The 19,377-nt window shown below is 47.6% G+C and overlaps 1 protein-coding gene across 2 annotated transcripts in view; it reads right to left on the bottom strand.

The window, feature by feature from the left end:
• SYN3 (synapsin III) overlaps positions 1-19,377 on the bottom strand; it is a 405,786-nt gene that overhangs the window by 187,973 nt on the left and 198,436 nt on the right. The gene's annotated exons all lie outside the window — the stretch shown is intronic.

Here is a 19,377-nt window from a genome sequence, read left to right on the forward strand (position 1 = left end):
GGAGAGAAATAACAGACATATAAATATGTCATTATATAGGGTGTTAGTGGGGATACAAACTACAGAGAAAACTATAGCAGAGAAAGACAATAGAAAATGCCATGGATTGGGATGATAGCAAGTTAAAATAGTGTGGCTGGGGAAGGTCTTGAGAAAGTGACAGTTGAATCAAAATCTGAACTACGTGAGGGACAGAGACACATGGATATCTGGAAGAAGATCATTCCAGGTAGGGGAGAACAGGGCCATGGCCCTGAAATTAGAGCACACCTCTTGTGTTCAAACTACAGCTGGTATCTGGGCTCCTACTACTCTAAATCCTTTTCGCATAGTGGGGATGAGGTCAGAGAAATAACAGAATGGTGTAGAAATAACAGGAGGTGTAGGCAGTAGGGCCTGGCTCTATGTGAGATGGGAGCCACTGGGGGTTTGGACCAGCGGAAGGGTGAACCCCCATTTGTCAGAGCCATTCAGCTCTGCTGAGAATATACTGAAAATCAGCAAGGGCAGAAGCAGAAAAACCAGTTAGAGGGGGACGGCAATAGCCAGGTGAGAGATGGTAGGATTCTGGATTCTGGATAGATTTTGACAGTAAGGATTATAGACTTTCTGATGGATTCGATTAGGAGGGAGAAGGGGTAGTGAGAGAAGGAGCACTTGAAGACTCTAAGGTTTCAGGTCAAAGACAGAGTTGCTTAAGTTAAATGGGGGAATGCTGAGGGGAAGTGGATTTGGGGGAGAAGATCAGGAGTTCAGTTTTGGACATGTGAACTTGAATGCCTGGTGGATGTCCTGAGGAGACAGCCAATGCATAGCAGTCTTGGATACATGAGTCTGGTGTTCCAGCTTTTAGAATCATGATACTAGGTGAGGTCGACAAAGGAGTAAAGGCGTGGGTGCAGGTAGAGAAGAGAGGACAAGCACTGAACCCTGACCCCAGACCCCAGACAGTGTGAAAGAATGAGTAAAGGAGACCAAGAAGGAAGAGCCAGGGAGGCAAGGGGTAAACATGGTGAGTGTCCAAAAGACACTTATTGTAAGCACGAAGAAGTCCAAAAACTCAACAGTAAGCAAACAAACAACCTAATAAAAAAATGGGCCAAAGACCTTAACAGACACTTTACCAAAAAAGACAGGTGGCAAATAAACACATGAAAAGATGCTCCACATTATATGTCATCAAGGAAATGCACTTAAACAACAATGAAATACCACTACACACTTATTGGAATGGGGGAACTCTGGAACACTGACACCGCCAAATGCTGACGAGGATGTGGAGCAACAGGAACGCTCATTCGTGGCTGATGGGAATGCAGAATTGTACGGCCACTCTGGAAGACAGTTTGGGGGTTTCTTACAAAAGTAAACATAGTCTCACCATGTGATCCAGCAATTATGCTCCTTGGTATTTATCCAAAGGAGCTGAAAGCTTATGTCTACCCCCAAACCTGCACACATAGCAGCTTTATTTATACTGGCTGTACACTGAGTGCCAGGCCTGTCCCTCAGCCACCCTGGGGCAGCTGTTTCTAGGTCACTGACTCAGTTTAGAACATTCCTTCCCCTTTCCTCACCAAGAAGTGGTCCTCCTCACTTCCAGAATGTTGCTCAGTTATGAGCTCCCCTCCATGGTGCCACTTCTGATTGGTCTCCTGTATCTTTGGATCCAGCCTCGCTCTAGTTTCCTGAGGACAAGGGTGTGGGTCTGAACTGCCTGAGCACAGTTCCTTAGGTTTCTTTATGTGCCGACCTTTTTCTTTCTTTAGTGCCTCTAACTCTACCTCAGTAAATTACAAAAACCACCTCTACTAATGCTGTTGTTGTTGCTGCCACTACCAGTATGACTGCCACCACCACTAGTGCTACTGCTACTACCACCACCACCATCACTGCTACTACTACTACTACCACCATCACTGCTACTACTACTACTACCACCATCACTACTACTACTACTACCACCATCACTGCTACTACTACTACTACCACCATCACTACTACTACTACCACCACCATCACTGCTACTACTACTACTACTACCACCATCACTACTACTACTACCACCACCATCACTGCTACTACTACTACCACCACCATCACTGCTACTACTACTACTACCACCATCACTGCTACTACTACTACTACCACCATCACTGCTACTACTACTACTACCACCATCACTACTACTACTACCACCACCATCACTGCTACTACTACCACCACCACCATCACTGCTACTAGTACTACCACCACCACCACTACTACTACTACCATCACCACTACTGCTACTGCTGCTACTACTATCACCATCACTGCTACTACCACCACCACCATCACTGCTACTGCTACTACCACCACCACCATCACTGCTACTACTATTACTACCACCATCACTACTACTACCACCACCACCATCACTGCTACTGCTACTACCACCACCACCATCACTGCTACTACTATTACTACCACCATCACTACTACTACTACCACCACCATCACTGCTACTACTACTACTACCACCACCATCACTACTACTACCACCACCACCATCACTGCTACTGCTATTATGACCATCACTACTGCTACAACTAATACCATCGCTGCTACTACTATTACTACCACCATTACTGCTGCTACTACTACTATTACTACTACTACTGCTACTACTACTACTACTACTACCTGTCTTTTTGCTGTGTGCTTGCCATGTGCCCCTCTGCTATCCCTTTCCAGGCCTCCTCTCAATCCTCACAGCAACCTTCAGAAAGGCCCTATTATTCCTATCTTACAGACAACCAAGCAGTCTGTACCTTTGCCCAATCATTGATATTCCCTCTGGAGTCCTGCCTCCTTTGTCAGTCTCTTTCACATCCAGGACAGGCTCTGAGACAGAGATGGCACGGGCGTGGCTGAAGTGCCAGGGATGGTGGAGGCCACATTTTGCCACAGGGAGTGCATGCGCTGGCTTTGCTGACAGAGGAGTAGAGAGGTGGAGCAGACAAATGAAGGGAGGTGAGTCAAAGCCCCAGGACTCAACAAGGGAGAAGTTGAGGACTCTGGGGAAAGTCATGGCCTCCCCCAGAATCAGGACCACTTAAGCCATGAGAAGAGTCAGGGGTTGGCCCTGAACAACACGGATTTCCTTATGGTGGTGAGCCTAGTCCCAGAACCTCCAGCTGAGGTCAACAGGAGCCTCTGGAGCCCTGAGTAAGACATGCTACAGAAGGCAGTACTGAGCCCTCCCCTCTCCACTGCAAACCAAATATTAGAGCCAGGCAGGGTCAATAGATCAGAGTGCACGGAAGGGTGAAAGATTATGGGTCCTGTGTGTCTGTGACATTCAAGTCAGGCAGGCGGGTGCTTCTTCTGAGTCCTGGGACCAACCCCAGGGGTTGGTATTTGATCACATCCAGAAAGTCCCGATTCCTGACTCAGGCTGTCTCCAGAGGAGCTTTTGGAAGACCCTGAATGCCCTGTGACAGTGACTCATGGGAAGCTTCCTGGGGAAAGGGTCTTGAAGAGGGTTGGTTCCACCTCAGGAAGGGCCTTAGGCACAGTCAGACTCCCCAGCAGGGGCTTATCCTTGGTGACCTTGGGGCCCACCAGACACTTCATTGCCCCTACTGCTTACTGAGGAAGTCCAAATCACTGGCATCCAAGGTCCTCACCACCTTACCATTCTCACCGACAACCTTATGCTCTATGATCCCAACTTCAAAGACATCTTTTTTTTTTTAAAGATTTTATTTATTTATTTGACAGAGAGAGACACAGTGAGAGAGGGAACACAAGCAGGGACAGTGGGAGAGGGAGAAGCAGGCTTCCTGTGGAGCAGGACCCTGGGACCATGACCTGAGCCCAAGGCAGACACTTAATGGCTGAGCCACCCAGGCGCCCCTTCAAAGACATCTTTATTTTTGAGCATCTATTTTATGCCAGACACTTCACGGGTACTGTGTCCTTTATCCATTCAGCAAACATATACTGAAGGATCACCTGGGCCAGGCATTGTTCTAGGCCTTGGGCAAATAAGAGAGACAGGGCACCTCTCCTCACAGAGCTTACACTCTGATGAGGAATCATCTCCATTTTACAGATGAGAAACTGAGGCTCAGAGAAGTAATGGGCCGCAGAGCAGTGACTTGAACACAGGCATGTCTAACTCCAACACAGTTTTCTTTCCATCCCTACGCTTTCCTGCAATCACCTGAAGCCCCCAGACCATGGTAGTCAGCCATGCCTCCAGGCCTTTGCAGGAGCTGCTCCGTCTGCCTGGAATGGCCTCCTCACCTCTTCTCCAACCAGCTGATCCCCTATTGTTCCTCTAGGTTCTTCTCAACCTCACCTCCTCTAGGAAGCCTTTTCCACCCTCTCCTCCCTGGGCTGGCAGAGGTGCCCCTCCCAGTCCCAGACACCTCAGGTCCATATCCATGCCTGCAGTCACTCATGCCCTTCTTTGACTATTGGTCTCCACTGGAAGGTGGGTCCCTGTGGGCAGCAGTGTGTCCCCTCAGGTCTGAGTCATCAATGTCCAATGTGATATAGGGTCAGAGGCCCAAGGCCTGTCGGTTCAACCTCCCCTTTGTCCTAAGACGCTTCCCCAGGGCATGGCGTAGCTGGCAAACTCCCTTGGGAGAAAGAGTTTTGATGCCCGTTGAGGTAAAGTGGCTTCTGGAAGAGCTGGCTTGAATCACTCACACCTCCCCGGGAACAAGTCTTCCAGAGCTGGCTTGGGAAAGGAGGGGACCCCATCTGAAAGTCTTGCTGCCAAGGATGCCCTACAGGGTGCACTGTGGGAGAGGGGCTGTTCGTGGCAGGTGCCTATGTTTCCTCCCACTTCCCTACACCTTGGTTGTCCTCCCAGTCCTGGACTAGTGAACATTCCCAAAGCCATTGAGTCATCCTCTGCTGCCACAGGCCTCCTGCCATGTGAAGACTCCAGCCCTGTCTTAGCTCCTCTACCTGGATCCCCCTTCTCTCACTTGGATCTACATTATGAATTCCAGCAAGTTCTCAAAGATTCTCTGAGCATACCATACAGTTTTGCCCCTTGATGCCTTTGCATCCTGAGCACTGGCTGAAAGGGAGGTGAGAGTCTCCATTTCCCATCAGTCAAGACCTTGTCCAGAATCTTCAGGCTGAGAAACTACTTTCCTCCACTTTTCCCAGTGGGTGGGTCTTGGGCCAGGGCCAGAGGGATTCCAGAAATTCTCCCTATCTTAGTCATTTGTCTCCCCATGGACCCCACAGCTGGTCAGAGAGGGAAGTGGAAACTCCCTAGTGTGGGGGGACTTCTAACCTTTGCTCTCCATGCAAGGACAAGGTGGAGACTCAGCACGACTCCACTTCCTTCCTTCCCCAGCCCTGTCCAGGACAGAAGGGACAGGAGAGCAGGGCAGGGGGCAGAGGTTGGGAACTGATCTGGGGAGTTTGAGGAAGCTGCAGAGGTTGGAGGAAGGGAACTGACATGTAACATGTACAGAGAACTACTGAGCTCCAACACCCTTTGCAGACTTTGTTTGTTACACCCCAAAATGCCATCGCAACTCCCCAAAAGTAAGACCATTCTAATTCCCATTTTACTGAGGCTAAAACTAAAAGTCAGAGAAATAAAATGCTATATGTCATTTTGGCATTTCCCAAAGGTGGCATATCCAGGTTCAAACTGGGTGGATGCTCTTATCACTTTCCCACCACCCTGCCTCCAGACCCACTGTATTGATCCACTGTTCCAGAAGCATAAGCAATCTTGAGAGCCCTCGAAGACTGATCCTGGAACCATGGAATGTTACACCACAAGATCACCTCATTCTGGTTCAAGGCACTCCCTCTATCGTGTAGGAACAAAGGGAGGTTTTGCCCAGTTTCATCTTCAGGAACTATCAGAACCAAGATTCAAACTCATGTCTTTTGACACCAATCTCTGCCCTTTCCATTCAGTTATTTACTTTAAACACAAACGGCTTTTGTGGCCAGGTAATCATGCCCAAGTCTACTCCAAGTCCTGGAAGCACAGCTTCCACTCTGTTTCAACGGAGTGACAGAGCAACGAGGAAGAGCTCATGGCCCCAGGTGCCCCTTCTCTTACTACAGTGCCCCACCCCCACCTTCTCACACCCATGCTGTTTCTTTCACAAATATCGTGTAATGCCCTTATACTATGTTGAAATGAAATTCCTGGTTAACCTACATGCACAATTAAAAAAAAATAGGGTGCCCTGAATGTAATATAAAAGAGAGATCAAGTAGAAGTAGTTTTTAATAAAAACTAAATAAAAATAATTTATAATAAAATATCGTATTTCCACTTATATACACTTGCCCATGACTACACTAGAAGACATAATGAAATAGTCTGATGCCTGCATTTATGCATAAAACAACCAGGAACTTAACATCTACAAATGTAGACTGATTTGGATTTTTCATTAGCAACTTCAAAGCCCCAGAGCGGGGTTGCCATTGGTGATATGATTCGTTGAAACAACTCTTGTTAAGGTTCCAAAAACACAAAGCGGAATCTGCCCTGAATTTACATGGTGGTTGCATTTGGGGGGGAGTGGGTATATATTAAAACTGCTCCCTGTTCAAATGCTCTGTGTGCAAAATAATGGGGAGTTAGGTCTTAGGTTTGGATATTACAAATGGGTTTTCATCTGTGTGGTGTCTGGTGGGATGGTCAACTGTCCTGTGGGCTGCAGGACTGTCCCATGCACATCCCTGCCCCCTTCTACTAAGTGCCCATTGCCTGTGACGACAACCAAAAGTCTTCCCACCAGTGTCCAAACTGCACCCCGAGGGACACTACTGCCCCCGTGGAGAACCACTGATCACATTTTTAAGCTTTACTCAAAGATTATATCCCAACCTCTTAATATCTTTCTAAGTTATTCAAGCCCTGGATTTAGTTGTGGCATCCGATGGAAAAGGCAACAAGCAAGAGGAGCTGGAAAGATCCCGAACCCAGCATCCAGAATACTGCTTACTGCTGTATTTCCAGGTCTACCTGCCACATAGTAGGTGTTCAACAAATATCTGTGCAAAGAAATTATTAGCTGTGTGGCTTTGGGAAAACTAACTTTCAAGCCTCAATTCCCTCACAGTGAAATGGTGGTCATACTATGGGGCTTTGATTTGAGAAGACTAAGTGACAAAATACGGGAAAGCCTGGAGATGTGTAGAATGAACTCAACAACAATGAGTCGACAACGAAAATCAAGGTCCTGCTATGATCTAGCTGGGATGAAATCCTGGAGCATGGAAAAGCTAACAGAAGAGTGTTTTCAAATTAGCCTCTGACTAGACCACTTGACCTTTTGGGAAGGTGGTTCCTTTCAACCTTAAGACTCAGCAATTCTGAGGCCCCTGTCTAGACGGAGGCAGTGGTGAGGAGCCACGTTCCCGCCTACGCCTGCCCACCACAGGCCGGTGCCTTGCAAATCCCTGAAACCCTCCAAACGTTCCAGGAGAGTGAGCTCCCTCTATGCCGCTCCTCTACCCTGTCATTCAGGTGAAGGACGGAAGCAAACATTTATTGAGCACATCCTACATACCAGGAGCTTTATTTTCCCCTAAGCTATGCCATTAAATCTCCTCAAGTTGGGAGGAGGTAGGAAGCAATATTCCACACATGAAGGAACAGGGCTCAGAGACAGCCAGTGGCTTGCCTGGGGTCTCAGAGTGAGCTTGGGGCAGTGCCTCCTAGAGCTGGCCTTCCTTCTGCCACAGTGGGGCAGCTTGACAGAGGCACCTACAGAGCACCATGGGTATGTCCACCACAGCCCGCTCCCCACTATCCAGCTCCTGGGATTCACCAGGCATGGAGCGGCTGGTGTTCCTCTGCTCCCACCACCGGTTCAGAGAGGCAGGGTTAAGATGGACTGGGAGAGAAGATGGGGAACATGCTGGAAGGCCTTGAATGCCAGGGATACTGGGGATGGACCGGGACTGAGGCAATGGAAGGATTTCGAGCAAGACAAGAGATGCTCAGTGAGATGCTTTAAGAAGATTCTACCCACAGTGATGGACTAGGAGACTTCAAAACTGGTCAGGTGGCTGCAAGGGTTCTCCTTGAAACTTTCTCTCAATCTCTCATTTCCCTGCCCTTTTGTTCTAGCAGGGGAGCTCCCAGGGCACAGGGAGGCCCAGGCAGCTCTCTCATCCAGAGTATGGTGGCTCTGCCAGCCTCTGGGTGTTGGGGTCCACTAACTCTCTGTCTTCTATTCCTTCTCTGATTTTGCACAAAGGTGCTACAGGTGCCAGGGTCAGCTGCTGCTGCTCTCCTGGCCCTAGTCTTCATGTCAGCAGGATGATGGGATTGGACTAGTTGATTATCAAGAGCTCTCTTTTTATCTTTATGGGGGTGGGAAGAGCCCAGAGAAGTAATAGGAGATAAGCAAGAGACAAAGGGTGGACGGTGGAAGCTGTGCGCACAAGTCATCAGAAGAGGTGGTGACCCCCAAAGGAAGAACAGCACATTCACAGGATATCAGGTCACTCCCAGCTCTTCTCCTACCTCGTGGGGGAGGGAGGACAACAGCGAGGCTGGGCCACCCAGAGGCCCTGGGACATAGCCAGCTTGCCCTTGAGGGTTGGCATCCTAGTTTTGAGCATGGCTAAGAGGGGTTGGGCAAGATCTTCTCTGGTGGGGGTGCCTCTGAACCCCTAGGATGAAGTATCGTCCCAGAGAGGCCAGGTCCTGCAGATTCCTTTGATGATGACAGAGGCTTTGTTTTTTTTGGAGAAGCAACAGAATTCCTTTTGAGCAAGATTTCCTTCCTTCATTTATTTATTTACTTTTTGCCCAGTGATTCAGCGAAACAACCTCAAAACCAGTCTCCAATGGGAGGCAGGAAGAACCAAACCCTCAAACATCAGTGATTCTGTGAGGTTTTTGCCTTGTGGAACTTTCCTTAAAATAACTGCATCAGGAGCTTGTCCAGGTGGGGGTAGAGGAGGAGGGAGACCTGGAGGCAAAGCCTTGGGGGTTCCTGAAAGACTCAGGTAACTGGAAGGAGGGCTCTCCACAGCGATGGCTTGGATGGGAGTCTTAGCATTGGTTTCCCCCACCTCGCAGATTCCAGAGGGTGCCATCTTCAGGGTCTGAACTCTACAGTGCAAGACAAGTGACTTGAGTGACAGGTACTATGGTTACAGCAGTGGAGTATGAATTGGAATCTTCTTGTCCCGTGTCCATATGTTCTTCACCCATGCTATAATATATCCCAATTACTGATGCAATGCTTTGGTTCCTTTAATTCAGTGCAAAAACCAAAAAAGTCTTTAATGCATCTAAATTGGAATCAGGCCAACAAGATAAAAGTTTGTGACGGAAATAGTGCCAGACTGGAAATTCAGGAGACATGGGTCCTATTTCAGCTTTGGTTTATTAAGCCGTGGGACCTTGTGTAGGTCACTTCCCGAAGGACACAGAGATGTCTGGGGTCAGGGGAACCTGGTATTTGTAAGCAGGAAGTTGGGACAGATCTGAGAATAGAGTTGCTGGTGGGCAGAGCGAGGTGGGGTGGAAGTCCTTGCCTGAGAGTCACGTGGCCTTGGGGGTCCGTCCTAGTTCTGCATTCTGGGCCCCACGATCTAGAGCAAGTCTCTGTGTCTCTGAGCCTCAGCTTTCCCATCTTTAAAATGGGGAAAATAGTAAGCCATCTCAAAGGACTGTTGTGATAAACGAAAGTGAGAGGATGCACGAGGAAGTGCTTGGTAAATGGGACAGCACAGGACAAATATGAGATATCATTACTCTAAATACTTAGGAGGAATGAATGTTAGTCCTCAGAGGGCCTGAGGTTAAATAAATAATCTTTTTTTTAAGTATAACACATATACAGGAAGTTAATAGAGAGCTCTAATCTTAAGAGTACTGCTTGATGAATTTTTACATTTGTATGTATCAGGGAACTCACTGAATCTTTGTCAAGAGCCCTACGCTGCTTATTCCCATTTTACAGATGTGGACACTGAGGCACGGCTGGGTTGCAAACCCAGTCTGTCTGCATGCCGTTAGCCACGTGGTACTGCCTCGGGGATCCAGTACATCAAGAGAATGGCTGGAGTCACCAGCGGCTGGGAGACTGAGAGGTCCCCAAGAGGCCATTGGAAGATTCTGTCCCAGGTGGAACCTGTTACTTGCCCAGGTGAGGAAAGCCCAGGGTCTGAAACAGAGGGCAAGGACGTGAATGCAGCTGAGAGTGGGAGAGAGAACAAGGCACAGAAAAGCAAGTTCAAGCAGTAGGAGCAGAATCTGAAGGAAGGGGACAGTCGCTGCTGATAGCCAGGGGGAGTTTTTGGATTACTGATGCCTCTAAAACTTGGTTTAGAAGATCCAGGTCTTGATCAACTTTCCTGGTGCATTAGCAGAGACAAAGATCAAGTTCAGAAATGGAATTTGTCCCTTAGTGCTCACAGCTCCCCAGGTGGGACCCACAGCAGGTGACGCTCATTTCCCCGGGGTTAGCACTGCCTCTCAGAGCTTCCATTACACCCTCAGTTAAAAGCCAGGCCAAGGCTGTGTTGCGAAAGCAAGTTTGGGAGGGAGGTACCCCATCGCCCCACCGCTGATGGTGACAGAGGAATGGGCGACCCGCTCCCAAATGATAGGAAATGAACAGAACCACAGCTGAAGGCAGCTGGTGCCTGAAAGAACTTTGAGCTAGAGCGCAGGAGGCCCTGGCTCATGTCTTGGTCCCCGTTCTGGCTTCACATAACCTTGTACTCACTCCCGACCTTGGGGAAGTCATGTCTTATCTCTGGGCCTTGGTTCACCCCACTGTGGAATTAGAGGCATGACGAAGATGACATCTGTTTCTTCCACTTTAAAACTCAATGAAATGTTTATGTCATGATTGGAGAATCCAATGAGACCCTGAACGCGGCCACTCCAGGAGGCCCAGGTTCACCCGCTGCATAAATACTGAAGGGGGACCTGTATGGTGGAGCAATGGCAGGCATCCATCTGTCTGTCCTCATTCGAGTTCCTGCTCCTTGGTCCACTTAAAGGCTTTAAGAAGGTCCTGTGCTCAGGACCCGTGCGATAAACATCATCTCCTTATTTGGGAGGCAGGAAGTCGCTCCCCACCCCCACCCTCTTTTGTCCTTCCAGGACTCCCACTCCACACCCCCTCTCTTCAGTTTCCTGCTTCCTGAGGGTCTTCAAGCTGGTGGGGGACCTGGATTACAATTACTCCTCACTGATTTGAGAGCCAGCAAGAGAGTGCGGCTTGTGTGAGCCAGCGGGCCGGAATGAATATGCGGAGCAGAGGGGAAAGGCGGGGGCCAGGGTCACTTAGAACAAGCCAGTCCCAAGAACCTAAAATTAGCTCTGGGAACTGGAATGTTAGGGCTCCAGGGAACCACAGCTGTGAAAAGAAAGCAGGAGACAAGGAAGGAAAATGCACCCCGCCCACATCCACCACAAAGGACTCGCCCACTCCCTCTGCCCTGGGGTCTCCACAGCTTTTAACCCACCCCCAGAATATCTCTGGCCAAGCTCACCAGGCCGGTCAGTGGGAATCCCCCCTCTGCTCACAGGCTGTCATTCTCTCTGGAGACGGTGGAACAGTGTGGTCTAGGGTTCCTGATAGGACAAGGTTTAATTGGAAACAGGAAAGAGGAAGACAAGTTCGGGTCTGGGGTGGTGACCATAATGAGAAAATGACAGGCCCACTGAAGTGAGAGGGTGACAAGGCAGGAGGGTCACATGGCAAGGGGGGCAAGCCACATGTGGGAAGGCGCCCTGGGAGAGCTGGACTCATGGGAGACAGAGAGTGGCACGCTGACCAGGGGAAGCAGACTGGAAAAGGGCCTGAGGAAGTGGAGCTGGGGGGAAGCTAGGGGCTGTGCACCCCTTCGCACACATACAAAGATTGGCTGTTTTTTAAAAAAGACCACACACTACTTAGTGTGTGATCCTGTGTTTTCAAGTGACTAGAGCTCATGCATCAAACACAGGCCATGGGTGAGAATGTCAGGGAGAGGCAAGAAGCCAAACCTGAGACAGGGAACCTGTAGAGAGTGATCCTTTACAAGCTGGATCGGGTCCTGGAAACTGGTGGAGGGGGCGTGGCGGGGCGGTGGATGCAAGCACTAGGCTTCCTCCTCCAGCTCCTTGTCCAAATGGGAAAGCTTGGTTTTCAAGGATTTTTGCTAAAAATCAGTGAAGGTTGCATCTTTGTGGAATGGGGACTGGGGGAAGATATTTAGAGCCATGCAGTTCTGCCCATCATGGGGAGAAGGGCTAGGGGTGTGGGTGGGCGATGGAACCTTTGTGAAAGCCACTTTGGGAAGGGATAGGATGGAAGTGATATCTATTGAGCACCTTTTGCTCTTTTCATGCCAAAGGCTCTATGACTGTTCTCCTTCTCATAGTCACCTAGAATGGAAACTCCAGGAAGGAGAAATACGGATTTTCTTTTTCTTTTTACCAAGGAATCCCAGCCTTAGGAACAATGCCTGGCACATAGTGGACCCTCCGCAACAACCTGTTGAATGGATGTGATATTCCAAAAACTCTGCAAAGTCTGTATTATCTGTATTATCCTCTTCTTTTATAGATAAGGAAGCTGATGCTCCTTAGCATCACTCTCTCAAGCTCCCGCAGTGAATGAGAGTCAAGATTTGAATCTCTGCAGCTCATAAGGCCATGCAGAGTACATCACATAGCCAGCCTCATCCTTATGCAATGCTGTTTTATAAAGTTATCTGATTTGTTCTAGGTTCCCATCTCAGTCTCCATGGGGCTTTCCACACTTTTGCCCTGTCACTGAGAACCAAATATCTTGATGCTTTTCCCCAAGTACCCAGTCCATGAGTTTCAGATATGCTTGAATTAATCCTCCCTCAAACAACGATCAGTCCTTTGTACCCTTCATTCAGAGGTCACTCTAGCTATGTGTCTATGAGTAATAATAGATCCCAGTTGAATGATGCATCAACTGGGTTACACTCCTAGATTACAGAATTAAATACACTCATACTAAGATAGGTGCTCTATGCATGCAATTCTTTTAAAAGATTTTTTATTTTTAAGTAACCTCTACACCCAACATGGGGCTTGAACTCATGACCTCAAGATCAAGAGTTGCATGCTCTTCGGACTGAGCCAGTCAGATTCCCCTATGCATGAAATTCTGATAGATCTTTGGGTATCTGTAGAAAATGGTTTCCTGAACCTCTCTCCCCTCCCCTACCCTTTCTTCCTTCTCTCATTCTTCTGACCATTCCAATATTTCTCCCTCCTTCCTAAATCCAAGCTAGTGAAAGGCGTGTGTCTTCCATAATATGAAGGGATCCTATTCTCAAATCATCAGCAATGACTTAGTCCCTACCATGTCTCAGGACTGTCACATGTTTGTACACCTTCCACCTCTGCCTGCTCACAACTCCTTTTCCTCTACCTACAAACATGCTTGAGCTTTGCTTTCATAAATAAAGTCAAATATTCTTTTGAACCCTTAAGTAATCTTCCCTTACTGTTTTATCTCCATGCTTCTTCAACGAGTATTCTCTCACTATTGCTTTTACAACTCCCTGCAACCCAGTTTCTGCTCCCACTACTTTCTAAGGATCATTCCCTCAAAGAATTGTTAGTGAATTTTAAAACACACACACACACACACACACATTTACTTGTATGCTTTGTCTTCCCTCATTCTGAGATCTTTGTTCTGGTTGAATTTTTTCATTTCACTAGAGTATATCCCTAAGTCATTCCCTCTGAAAGAGTATATGGATGGTATACTTTGAGTCCTTGTATATAGAGCCCCTCTAATATGAATGACATTGTGGCTGGGTAAGGGAATCCTGTATAATATACATTTCTCTCAGTCTGAGAAAATTCTTCCACTGTCTTTGAGATTCCAGTTTTGCAGATGAGTGGTCTGTTGCCAGTCTCTTTTTTCCTTTGTAAGTAGCCTGGAATCTCTCTTCCTCTGAAAACTTTTCAGGTTTTTCTCTTTACTCTGGAGCTCAGAATTATCATCAGATTTTATCTTTGTATTTATTTTGTCATTAATATTTCTAGGACTCAGAGAACCCCTTTGATCAGATGACTCAGGTCTTTTAGTTCAGAAACATTTTCTTCTATTTTATCTTTAAAGTATCTCTTCTCTTCCAGTAACTCCTTTTGCTCTTCCCAAAGCTCCTGTTATTTGTACATAGCCCTCTTGGGTCTTTTCTTTCACGCCCCTTATATTTTGCTCATGAGTTCCTTTTCTTTGCATTTCTACTAAGTGCTCTGAGATAATCCACTACCAGCTTCCTTCTGGGTGAACCCAGGAGCCTCTTTCCTCCCCCGACATCCTCCTGCCACCCCAGCCTCCCTGAATGATTTTCCCTCCTTTTCATTGAACAGTCTCATTTCTAGGCTTCAGGAAAAACATGCCTCATTTAATTTTTCAGCTCCTTTCTCTGCCTTTTTTTGATGGATCCTTTCTTCTTTCCACCCCCTAAATGGAGGTGTTTCCCAAGTTTATGCTCTTCTCTTTCTACTTCCTTTCTTGGACATCCCACCTACTTTCTCAGTTGCAATGACTCCCTCTTTGCGGATGACTCTGCCTTCATCCCAGACCTCCTGAGTTTCAGATCATACATATAATCTACTGCCTCCTGGCCATCTAATCCCGTAAGCACTCAAACACGTGTTCAAAACTGATCTTTCCTTCTACTACACATGTCATTCTGTTTCATCTTATTTTGCCCTCAGCTGCAAAGGTGGTCAGAATATACCACATCTGAACATGTCTGGAAAGGAACATGACCATTAGCTTGAGAACTCGGGACTGCTCTGTCATCCTAGTATACTCCCCAGCACATTCACTCTCCCATTCTTTTAGGCAACTATTTAACGTTGTATCCTTTCTTCTCACACTTTTAATACATCCTCCCCCTCTAGATTCTCAGTGACGAAGACCCTGCTTCCCCTGAGAAGCAACCAGAAGAGACCTGCCAGAGCTCTCACTACCGCATCTATTCTTCCACTATCTGTCACGATACACTGTGCCTTCCCTCATGTTCCTCTGGATGAACTCTGCTCCTACCGATGGGGACTCTTCACTCATGCTCCAGATATCACTCTCTTTCACCAGTTTTAGGACATTGCTCCACAAGTTTCACTTCTCTCTCCTGTATCAACTTTTCTTTTATGGTTGGAACATTCACATTGTCATTCAAACATGCTATTGTAATATCTCCCTTAAAAGTTAAGCTCTTTTCTTGACCCTGTATTCTTCTCCAATTACCACCCAATTTTTCTATTCACCTTTAGAGCAAAAAGTCTATACTTCTGCTTCCTCTTTTCCATTCTCTTCTGAACTCACTCCCATTCCTCCACAGGTCAAGGTCTTCAGTGGTCTCCACAATATTGAATATAATGACCAAATTTCAACCCTCATTTTACTTTACCAAGCAGTTGCATTTGACATAGTTGATCACTCCACCTGAAACACTTTCCTCATTAGGCTTCTGAGACACTGTCTTGATTCTCACCCACTTCTTGATCTCACTCACCTTTGCTGATTCCTCATCTTCCTAACCTCTAACTTTTTAAAAAGATTTATTTTATTTTATTTTTAGAAAAGTTTTTATTTATTTTGAGAGAGAGAGAGAGCAAGAGAGAGAGCACAAGTGGGGGGCAGAGGGAGATGGAGAAGCATACTCCCCACTGGGCAGGGAGCCCAATACGGAGCTTGATCCCAGGACTCTGGAATTATGACCTAAGCCAAAGGCAGACGCTTAACTGACTGAGCCACCCAGGCACACCTTAATTTATTTATTTGAGAGAGAGAGAGAGAGAGCCTGCGCTTGTGTGCCTGTGTGCACGTATTGGGGGAGGGGCAGAAGGAGAGAATCTTCAAGCAGACTCCCCACTGAGCAGAGCCTCATGTGGGGCTAGATCTCATGACCCATGAGATCATGACCTGAGCTGAAACCGAGACAACACTCAACCGACTGAGCCCCAGAAGCCCCCTGACCTCTAAATTTTGAAGCACTGTGGTCTATACTTTTTTTCTATCTGCACTGCCTCCCATAGTGATCTCAGTTTCATGATTTTAAATATCATCTACATACTGATGACTCCCAAATTTATATCCCCAGATAATCCTCTTCCTCTACTCTAGATTTGACTTCTTCAACATCTCCACTTGGATGCCTAACAGGCATTGCTAGTGAAATATGCCAGCAGCCAATCCCTCTGACTGCTTGCCATGCAGACTTTCCCATCTCAGTGAATGGCAACTCCTTTTATTCGATCAGCCCCAAAGCCTTGGTGTCACCCTTAGCTTTTCTCTTTCTCTTATATCCCACATCTAATCCACTGGCAAATTCTGTAAACCATACCTTTAAAATAAAATCAGAATTGACCACATTCTACCGTGTCTATTACAACCCCCCTGGACCAAATGTCACTACCATTTTTCTCCTGGATCATTGCCACCTCCATCTGCTCTCTCTGTTTCTGCCCTTGCCCCCACCATCTCTTCTCATTGCAGGCAATGATGCTCCCTCCCTTCTTCCCTTCCTTCCTTCCTTCCTTCCTTCACTGGAGGTTAAAAACACATTTATAGGGCTGAATACTAATTGGACATCACACTCTATACATTTTTTGCTCAAATTCCTGTACAAATACACAGCATTCAAACAAGTATTTACAAATAAGCTTGAAAGAATGAAAATCAGTATTTCACAATCTTTTCAGAGGATTCTCATTTCTGGCCTTCCACTTCCCCTCAGACTGGCATTCTCCAACAAAAGGGATTTGGATTATGTCCTTTTCATCCAGTTAGGAAAAATGGAAAGGGAAAACACAAACCTAGCTCATCTTGCATGAAAAAGCAAGGCCAAACCAACCCACACTCCCCTCCCTACCACCCTGTGCCACCAGGTAGAGAAGGTCGATATTCTTATGTGATGACTGCCTTGTCCAAGGATTGATGTTCAGAAGTGCCCTAAATTCTAAAGATGCCCTCCTACCTAAGACTCACACACAGAGCTAGCCCCCGACCCGCTAACACTTGTGAACACCAGATGCTCCAGGCCTGCCCTCTGAGGTTGGGGCTGCCATGACTGATCCACTCTGCCTGGAACCATCCTTACAGTATCCGAAAGGACCCACACTGGTGAGAAACACCCCCCAGATGCCCTGAAGGTAATGCGGCTCTCCATCTTTCCCAATAGGTTACTTGCTGGTATTCCTGTTCAGTAGGCTGGTGTTTGCTTACAAGAGAACACCCTGACCGGCCTTGTCTGTTTGGAGACAGGGACTGTAGGGAAGGGATGGGGGTCTAGGACCCGGGGCCAGGCCATGGAGTCAGGCCATGGAGTCAGGCCAGCAGAAGAGAACTAGGGGAGAGCACACCTGCTTAACAAGAAGGCTGCCTTGTGACCATCAGAGTTGTGAACTCAGGCAAATGAAATAAAAATATTTTGTGCGTAGACTAGTTTTTTTAGAGTAACTTAGAAACACCCTGGTGCTTTCAAATGTTAAGTTGAAGGCCATTCTTCTGCTCAAAGCCCTGCAATGACTTCCTATCTCACTCTGAACAAAAGCGAAATTCTTCAGGGTGAGTTACAGGGCCCTGTGCCACGATCTGGCCCTCCCCAATCCTATCCTATTTCTGATCTCACCTCCTGCCCCTCCCTCTCACTCCCTCTGTCCACTCGTTGCTACTTGAACACACCAAGGACACCTCCATCTCAGGGCCTTTCCACCTGATATTCCCTTAGTCTAAAAACTCTTCTCCTAGATATTCACATGGCTCTCTATTTCTGCCTTTATTGATGTGTTAGCCTCATCAGAGAGACCTTCCGTCACCCACCTATATAATATATCCACCCACCCCCAGAAGGCCATGTGAAGATGGAAACAGAGGTTGGGGAGATGTAGCCACAAGCCAAGAAATGCTGGTAACAACCAGGAACTGGAAGAGACAAGGAAGGGATTCTCCCCTAGAGTCTCCAGGGGGGCTCAGCCTTGCAGACACCTTGGTGCCAGCCCACTGATACTGACTTTGGACTTCTGGCCTTCAGAAATGTGAGAGAACAAATTTCTGTCGTTTGAAGACACGAGTCTGTGGTATTTTGTTATGGGAGCTCTAGGAAATGAACATACTCATTACCTTAATAAATCCTCAAACTAACCATGAGGTAATGAAATCTGATCACTTACTATATGCCAGAGAGTTTTCATTCATATTCACAACAGCCCCGGGAGGCAGATATTGTTATATTTCCATTTCACAGATGAGAAAACTGCAGCCCAGAGAAGACATCTAACTCTCCTAAGGTCACCCAGCTGGTGCCTGGTTGAGCTGGCCTTTGAACACAGGGGTCTGGCTCCAAGTTCCATGTCCTGGGCCACCTTGAGGTGAGCTCCCTGCCCACAGTGGTGCTTCTTCTACTGAGCCACATGGCCTTGAGCGTTTGGTTGCCACCTTCCCTCTGTACTACCTAAGTGGCCTCCTCTGGGATCCTGTGGGGATCAGATGGGACAGAGGACATGAAAAGTGTTTGGTAAACTGTAAAGTGCAGTCCTAGGGGGAGGCATAAGAACTCAAAGTGGAAACAAATTTGCTTACCTGGCTGGGCATGACAAGGCTGCCCTGACCACTGCTCGGTGGGGGCCCCAGCAGCAGAAGCCACCCCAGGACCCCCCAGCACACGCACAGGGAAGTTTCTAGACCCAGAAATGCCCATGGGTGACCTCACAGATGTCACCACCCAGAGCCACCCAGGATGCCGATCATGCAGGTGATCACTGGACGTCAAGGTGTCAGTACTTCAAGCCTCAGTCTGGCCTTGCCCCAGCTCATCAGCACCTCCTCCCACCTGCCTTCCCTGTACTTTTCAAATTCAGACCAAATCCTCCCAGAGTCATAGAATTCCTTTTGCTGTAATGACTCCTTTAGTCCACAGAGAAGTAGACGTGAAGTGACTGACCTGAGGTCACATAGCTAGTATGTTCTGTCCAAAGTGCCTGTGGATTTCCATGTTCTAGGCTCCTCCTTTATTCCAGGCACCTGGGAATTCTGTCCGGTGGGGAGACTTCCAGAGAGGGAAGCTGGCATTTGGGCACGTTAGCTTTCATTTCGTGGCATGGAGCCAGCCCAACCCTCCTTTTACTGATTATCATCACACAGAAATACCGTTGCTCCCAATGCTCTGGGAACACCCCAATCTCCGTGAATTTGTTGGCGCCCAAATGCCAAGTCTGTCCCGCCATCCAGTCACCCATGCATCCCACATTCACCGAATTTGTTGAGCCCCTATGTGCCAGGGGCTCTGTGCTAGTGCTTGAGGTAAAAAGAATAAAAGACAGTCTCTCTCCCAAAGAAACTCACAAATTAATGGGAAGAGAGACAAGAA

The sequence above is a fragment of the Eumetopias jubatus genome, unplaced genomic scaffold (assembly GCF_037043125.1).
Source record: "Eumetopias jubatus isolate StellerSeaLion01/CBP00866 unplaced genomic scaffold, mEumJub1_p1.0 scaffold_8, whole genome shotgun sequence".
Classification (NCBI taxonomy): Eukaryota; Metazoa; Chordata; class Mammalia; order Carnivora; family Otariidae; genus Eumetopias; species Eumetopias jubatus.